The 8,740-nt window shown below is 41.9% G+C and overlaps 1 long non-coding RNA gene across 1 annotated transcript; it reads right to left on the reverse strand.

Annotated features, from left to right (window-relative positions):
* Positions 1–2,822: 2,822 nt before the first annotated feature.
* On the reverse strand, positions 2,823–8,463 carry LOC129822762 (uncharacterized). The gene is made up of 2 exons (XR_008754524.1): positions 8,105–8,463; positions 2,823–6,523 (listed from the first exon to the last, which is right to left on the reverse strand). It is a non-coding gene; the product is annotated as an uncharacterized LOC129822762 (long non-coding RNA).
* Between the last annotated feature and the right edge of the window lie 277 nt (positions 8,464–8,740).

Here is an 8,740-nt window from a genome sequence, read left to right on the forward strand (position 1 = left end):
GGTACATCCTGAGTTAAGAGAGCGGAAGGGTTCATGCTCAGCGCTCCGCAGAAATGTTAACTCATTACATGGGCTTAATTACTTGCTTCAGTTCAATGCCTCATTTTGCTGCATGTCGCAAGTTATTTCCTTACAATGTTTTAAATTGCATTATGGACAACCAACTGTCACGGATTGTTACATACCAGTATGACAGTTGACAACACATAATGTATGTTGATGGGAAATGTCCATTTTGGTTTCAGATCCTGAAAACCATTTCTCAACAAAGAAAATACACCCTACCAAAATAACACAGATAACAAAAAGAGATGAAGCAAATGGCTCAAATTTCAACTCAGGGTCATCTCATTGAACTGCGATGACAGCCAAAGGCCAAAATAAGAGATGCCCAGTGGATCTTCAGAGGATATTTTCTGACGTTTGGATATGAAATGGTCATAGCCTCTGTCAGACCCAATAAGACTTCTCTTTGCTGCTTCTGCACTCACTCTACAACTCTATAGCCCTCCTATACCCCCCCCCCCCCCCCTGACAGCTCACAAATCCACTACTAAACAGGTCCGGCAGTGAGCAGAGGATCCAAGACAAATCGCCAAATGATGTACAGGACTGTGTTTAGTGTTTAAGTGAATAATGCCAACTCAAGGAAATGATACCGAAATGAGAACTGTTGGAAAGTGATGGATTGTTGTGGATGGTTGGGGAAAAGAAAGATACATTTTTTAGGTAAAATGACTGAGAGGGCGAAGAAGGAAACAAGAAATCCACTGCCCTGAGACTCTATTTCCGTGGTAATCACAACAGGGGAGCTGATGTGTCCTCCTGGTAGACAGCGTAGCCTTGGAGAGCGACAGGTCTGTGACAGGCTGGGACACACAGGCCTCAGTGAGTCAGTGATATGGGACAGGGATGACACCAACACTTCAGCGGCTACTCTCCAGGGCTCTAAGGCTCTATTTTAGAGAGAACCCACTGAAGAGGAAACTGACAGAGGGAGAGAGAGAGATAAAGAGAGAAAGAAAGTGAAAGGCTTACTCTGTAAAAAGGCTTATTTTTTTAAACTAGGCAAGTCAGTGGGTAAACTGCCTTGTTTAGGGGTAGCACAACAGATTTTTACCTTGTCAGCTTGGGGATTCAAGCTCACAACCTTTCGGTTACGAGCCCAACACTCTAACCACTAGGCTACCTGCCACCCCATACATTATGTGTTGTAAAAAAAACGTATCCACTAAATTCTGAAAAAAGTGACAGGTTTAACCAGAATGTAAAAAGCATTTATTATACACTGTAAGGGTTTCCTCACATGTCCTTATCTATAGCATACTCTTATAACAACGTTAAAACCAACAAACTGGTTCAAATGCATCTGGTTGGAGAGTGGGTTGAGTCACTGACGTGGTCTTCCTGTCTGGGTTGGCGCCCCCCCTTGGGTTGTGCCGTGGCGGAGATCTTTGTGGGATATACTCGGCATTTTCTCAGGATGGTAAGTTGGTGGTTGAAGATATCCCTCTAGTGGTGTGGGGGCTGTGCTTTGGCAAAGTGGGTGGGGTTATATCCTGCCTGTTTGGCCCTGTCCAGGGTTATCATCGGATGGGGCCACAGTGTCTCCTGACCCCTCCTGTCTCAGCCTCCAGTATTTATGCTGCAGTAGTTTATGTGTCGAGGGGCTAGGGTCAGTCTGTTATATCTGGAGTATTTCTCCTGTCTTATCCGGTGTCCTGTGTGAATTTAAGTATGCTCTCTCTAATTCTGTCTTTCTCTCTTTCGGAGGACCTGAGCCATAGGACCATGCCTAAGGACTACCTGGCATGATGACTCCTTGCTGTCCCCAGTCCACCTGGCCGTGCTGCTGCTCCAGTTTCAACTGTTTTGCCTGCGGCTATGGAACCCTGACCTGTTCACCGGACGTGCTACCTGTCCCAGACCCGCTGTTTTCAACTCTCTAGAGACAGCAGGAGTGGTAGAGATACTCTCAATGATCGGCTATGAAAAGCCAACTGACATTTACTCCTGAGGTGCTGACCTGTTGCACCCTCGACAACTATTGTGATTATTATTTGACCATGTTGGTCATTTATGAACATTTGAACATCTTGGCCATGTTCTGTTATAATCTCCACCCGGCACAGCCAGAAGAGGACTGGCCACCCCTCATAGCCTGGTTCCTCTCTAGGTTTCTTCCTAGGTTTTGGCCTTTCTTGGGAGTTTTTCCTAGCCACCGTGCTTCTACAGCTGCATTGCTTGCTGTTTGGGGTTTTAGGCTGGGTTTCTGTATAGCACTTTGAGATATCAGCTGATGTAAGAAGGGCTATATAAATACATTTGATTTGGAGTGTCAAAGTAATAGCAAATGTTTATGAGAGAGGTAGCTGGATGACAACGTTTTTTTAAAAATCTATCAATTTGCTCTGTACTGTATAGTCAGTTCATATACAGTTACATCAGCAAGCCATGCTGATCACATTATCACAAATAATTTGTCATGAATCAATTACAGAGTATGATGACTTGATTGTATTCCTCTAGATCCATCACCTGATGGTGTTTTTGCACTCAATAGTTTGTGGATATGATAACCATCAATCAACATATAGCCTATGGGACTGAGCCTGTAATATGATGGGTAGCTTTGGAGAACTTGTACTCCTAGGTTTATTGGTGCCAATATTAATACTGATCATTTATCTAGTGATTTGTAATTTACATTCAGGTTCATTTCAGGGCACAAGCATCATTACAGTAAAAGCTCTGAACGATGTTGTGATAATGTGCGTCTAGGTGGTAGGTGTAGGAGTCAGGAGCAGGAGAGCAGGGAAGTCTGAGAAGTGTGGTTTAATAAGAAAGTCCACCAACACAGGAATGGCACAATCGAAAAGGTACAACGCCCTCGATAACAGAGAACCCGTACAAACGCACGGGGGAACAAACAAAGTTCCGACACTCATACACTTAAGAATCCGTGAAAACAAATAACGGTATAATCTAACCGAGCACATCACAATAAAAGACTAATCCCGCACAAACTTAGGCAGGCAACAGGTTACAATTATACACACAGAAATTAACGCAAATGAAACCAGGTGTGGAAAAAGAACCAAAGACAAAACAAACAGAAAAAGGGATCGGTGATGGCTAGTAGATCGGCGACGCCGATCGCCGCCCGAGCAGGGAGAGGAGCAACCTTCGGTAGAAGTCGTGACAGATGTTAGCATCAAAACTATAGTGTTATTCATACATTTTCCTCAAGGTTATGTCACACCAGGGATCTCACCAGGGAGTTCTAGAATGCTTAAAGGGGCAATCTGGGATTGGTAAATACATTTTTGGACTTTTAATTGTAATTTATAAATGCCTCATGAGCTTAGTTAAAGTAGCTGGGCGACCACTTTGCTGTTTGAATCCCAGATTGCCAATTTAACTTCTTCTGGCTGCAAGCCCGACGTCGGTACACTTATGACAACAGCCAGCTCAAGTGCAGGGCGCGAAATTCAAAATATATATATTTTTAAATATTTAACTTTCACACATTAACAAGTCCAATACAGCAAATGAAAGGTACACATCTTGTGAATCCAGCCAACATGTCCGATTTTTTAAATGTTTTACAGCGAAAACAGCACGTATATTTATGTTAGCTCACCAAAAAATACAAAAAAAGGACAGACATTTTTCACAGCACAGGTAGCATGCACAAAGCCAACCTAACTAATCAAGAACCAACCAAACTAACCAAGAAACAACTTCGTCAGATGACAGTCTTATAACATGTTATACAATAAATCTATGTTTTGTTCGAAAAATGTGCATATTTCAGGTATAAATCATAGTTTACATTGCAGCTACAATCAGAAATTGCACCGAAAGCAGACAGAATAATTACAGACACCAACGTCAAATACCTAATTACTCATCATAAAACATTTCTGAAAAATACATAGTGTACAGCAAATGAAAGACAGGCATCTTGTGATTCCAGACAATATTGCCGATTTATTAAGTGTTTTACAGCGAAAGCACAATATAGCGTTATATTAGCGTACCACAATAGCCAGAAAGACAATCCATTTCCCAGCAGTAAAAGTTAGCGATCGTAACAAACCAGTAAAAGATATATAATTTTTGACTAACCTTGATATTCTTTATCAGATGACAGTCCTATAACATCAGGTTATACCTACACTTATGTTTTGTTTGAAAATGTGCATATTTAGAGCTGAAATCAGTGGTTATACATGCTGCTATCTTAGCTACTTTTTCCACAACGTCTAAACAGCAACGATATTTTTCTGACACTTTTTCTGACACACATATTCTGACCAAATAGCTATTCATAAACATAACTAAAAAATACATGTTGTATAGGAAATGATAGATCCATTAGTTCTTAATGAAATCGCAGTGTTAGAATTCTAAAAAATAACTTCATTACGACATCCAGCTTCGGTATAGATAGAGTACCCCAAAGTTGGCCGCCGGCGACTAGTTCACATGCACGACAGATATATGAAATAGCCTCATAAAATGTTTCTTATTTTTGCTGATCTTCCATCAGAATGTTGGACAAGGTGTCCTTTGTCAAGAACAATCGTTGTTTGGATTTAGAACGTTCATTTTCCCTCTTGAATTAGCAAGCGCACTAGCCAAGTGGCTCGAAGCTCTCCATGTCAACAAACGGAAGAGAACGGAACACGGCAAAACTCCCCAAAAATTTTCAATAATCTGATGAAACTATATTGAAAAAACATACTTTACGATGATATGGTCACATGTATCAAATAAAATCAAAGCCGGAGATATTAGTCGCCTATAACGGCAGATAAACAGAAGGCAAATCCAAGTCCCCCTTCGCGCTCTCCAGAAAACAGGAAATGGGCGGACACGTCATACAAAGAGCTTGTATTCCACTTCAGACCAAGATAAACTCCTCATTTCTTCTCTCACCGCCTCTTGACATCCAGGGGAAGGTGTATGAAGTGCACGTATACGTATCATGCCCATGTATAGGCAGGAAGTAGAACAGAGCCTCGATTTCAGACTTTCCACTTCCTGGTCAGGAAGTTTGTGCCAAATGAGTTCTGTTTGACTCACAGATATAATTCAAACGGTTTTAGAAACGAGAGAGTGTTTTCTATCCAATAGTAATAATAATATGCATACTGTACGAGCAAGAATTGAGTACGAGGCCGTTTGAAATGGGCACCTTTTATCTGGCTACTCAATACTGTCCCTGCAGCCCAAACAGGTTAAATTGAGTGGTTTGTTTACCATCTATCAGTCGTACCAATTGAGGAAAACATATATTTAGGACAAGCAACACCAGCCTCTGGCAAAATTTGATTTTACCTTTTCACTTTTTTTTTGCACTGAAAGAGCACTCAAAACGTGTGATCTAGTAACAAGGGGGGAAAAAATACTTTATAACATGTTCCTTTTGGTGAGTAAAGGGAGCGGAGGTTTAAATGTTTCCACCAGCCTCCTCACTCAGGGGAATACTTTCCGGCCTCTAATGTCTGGCACATTCACAAATGTGTCCGGGAATAATAGGACATGTTCAATCACACAAGGAGAGTGATGAACAGATAATGTACTGTACAAGCCTCTCCCTCCTGCTCGCTCTCTCTATCTCTCTGTTCTAATTACATTGGTAACCCGTTTATAATAGCAATAAGTGACCTCTGGGGTATGTGATATATAGGGCCTAAAAACATCCCTTAGTCGTGGTATATTGACCATACACCACACCTCGGGCCTTATTGCTTAATTATACCACGCCGTTGTTGAATACAGATTTCTGATTGGCTCGAATGGCATTCTAAAATGGACATTAAAACCAGATAATGACAGTTGGAAAAGATATCGGGTCACCTTGCAAACATGACACAATGTGCCTACACATGCAGACCATACTTGCTACAACGTTACAGAAAGCTAAACCAACAACAACACAAACAGAAATTGGATACATTGTAAACGCAGGTCCAATGAGGAATACACGGTAGCATTCATTTGTTTTTGCATAGACATATTTCTTTGGAGCACCTGATGACCTAACATGGTGAGTGATGAACATGAATTTCTCCTGTCCCCTCCGCCGCTAAAGCTGTCAAATCCTCCCACATGTTTCTAGTTTCACCAGCTGTTTTCAGCAACTGATATTTTTTAATTCGGTTGTCATATTGGCAGGTTTGCTAGCAACAAACTATTTAGCTAGCTTCTAGCCTAGTGTTTGATATGCAATGCAATCTCCTCGTAATTAACAGTCAGTGTTGACGAGAATGCAAACTTTTTTAACTATGCCATATAACTACGCTATATGTATATGACGTGGGATGGAAACCTGCCGAGCCAACCGAGGCAAGGAAACCTCTCGAGCCAGCTTGGGTGTGGAAGCCCGACGAGCTGGCAAGACACCCTCGGTTCCATCTGCGGCGACCCAGAGCCGATGTCTGCACCAACCGGAACGCCAGTACTCCCCGATACTTCGTATGTTGGCTGCTGCATTCTGTCACATGGGATGACGCTGGAGAGACGAAGCAAACACCGGGAGTGGAACAAGACAGGAACAGCATCAGCAAACGAGAAATACAGACAAAAAACGATTAATGCAGCAGCAGCGAACAGAGCAAGCGAACTGACAAATATAGGGGAGGAAATAAACAGGTGATGAATGAGTCCAGGTGAGTCCAATATCGCTGATGCGCGTGACGAGGGTAGGCAGGTGTGCGTAATAGATGACAGGAGTGCATGATGCAGGGCGGGGGTGGGAACGGACATGACAAACAAAGCATGTCCAGAGTGCATAACAAGAGACTACTATGACTCAGCAGTCACATGGAATTTTACTGTGGTCATAACTCATGACTGCCGGTGTGGCGGTAGTACAGTCACCACAATAGCCCTAGTCGTGACTGTGTTAGCCAGAGCTAGCTGGCTAGCCAGCAAGCAAGGGATAAGAACATTGCAAGTGAGCATGGCAACAGATCTTAAAGAACAGACGACTGGGTTGCATCCATAAATATCGAACTAATTGAACAAAACGACTGGCAACCAAAAGATGAGAAAGTATGAGTTTGCTCATATATATATTTAAAAAAAAAGATACACATATATACATACAGTACCAGTCAAAAGTTTGGACACACCTACTCATTCAAGGGTTTTTCTTTATTTTTAGTATTTACTACATTGTAGAATAATAGTGTAGACATCAAAACTATGAAATATCACATATGAAATCATGTAATAACCAAAAAGTGTTAAACAAAGTGTCAAAATATATGAATTATTTTAGGTTCTTCAAAGTAGCCACCCTTTGCCTTGATGACAGCTTTGCACACTCTTGGCATTCTCTCAACCAGCTTCACCTGGAATGCTTTTCCAACAGTCTTGACGGAGTTCCCACATATGCTGAGCACTTGTTGGCTGCTTTTCCTTCCCTCTGCGGTCCAACTCATCCCAAACCATCTCAATTGGGTTGAGGTTGGGTGATTGTGGAGGCCAGGTCATCTGATGAAGCACTCCATCACTCTCCTTCTTGGTCAAATAGCCCTTACACAGCCTGGAGGTGTGTTGGGTCACTGTCCTGTTATTTCATAGTTTTGATGTCCTCACTATTATTCTACAATGTAGAAAATAGTAATAATAAGGAAAAAACCTTGAATGAGTAGGTGTGTCCAAACTTTAGACTGGTGTTGTATATATGTAAAATACCGGTAAATGTATGCTTAGTATTGTTTTCTTTGGCAGCTGTGGTATAAGTGAGATAAACAGCTTAAACAAACGCAACGCAATAAACGTTGCTTTTATTCTGGCTGCAGAGGTTGTGATTGTGTAGCTGTACCTAGTTGGCTAGCTAGCAACAAACAAGGGATAAGAACGTTCCAACTGAGCATGGCAACGGAATATAAAGAACGAACGACTGGGTTGAGTCTGTAAATATCGAACTAATCGAACGAACGACTGGGTCGCGTCTCTGGCAACCAAAAGATGGGAACGCATGAATTCGATTAGAAAGAAGATTTTTTTATTCTACCCTTAAATGTGTGCTTTCATATTGTTTTCTTTGGCAACTGTGGTATAAGCATGCTGTGCTGTACATTACCTTGGAAAAATGAACTCTGCAAAGGGAGTCGGCTCCGTCTCGTCCTGTTGCGTCATCCATTATTTCCAATATAATGTACAGAACGTTGGCGTTTATCCCTTACTTATTGTTTGTTAGATAACAGCCCATAATTATCAGATTGATCTTTCAAAAACAGACTTCCAGAAAGACCGTTATGTGTGTAGAATGTCTCCAGGCAATTAGACAACAACAATCTGTAAGAACTGAGAGTGTGCAGAGAAGTCAGGCAGAAGGCCATGGTGAGTTTAATCCATTGTGAAGTGTGGAGCCACAGTGAATAAGCTGGTAAGCACCCATTCAATGCCAGGGACTAGCCTTGTGGAGCTAGCCCAATCCCAGCACAGCAGGCGAGGGAACAGCGAGCAGGCTCTCAGAGTTTTTTCAAAAGTGCTGATTACGTGTGCTTCATCTTTTTTTTTTTATACCTCTTTCATAATGCACGTCCTCAACTTCAGCCTGATTAGTCCAATGTTTTCATGTGTCTGACCCACTGTTCCCGGTATTGGCTTTGTATTCATAGAACACTCTGCTGGTGCTGGTGGTTCACACCAATTCAAGTAAATGGATCAAGCACACACACGCACGCAGTGGCAATATTATGTCTTGACCTTGGAT

Source organism: Salvelinus fontinalis, chromosome 25 (genome assembly GCF_029448725.1).
Source record: "Salvelinus fontinalis isolate EN_2023a chromosome 25, ASM2944872v1, whole genome shotgun sequence".
In the NCBI taxonomy this organism is placed as follows: Eukaryota; Metazoa; Chordata; class Actinopteri; order Salmoniformes; family Salmonidae; genus Salvelinus; species Salvelinus fontinalis.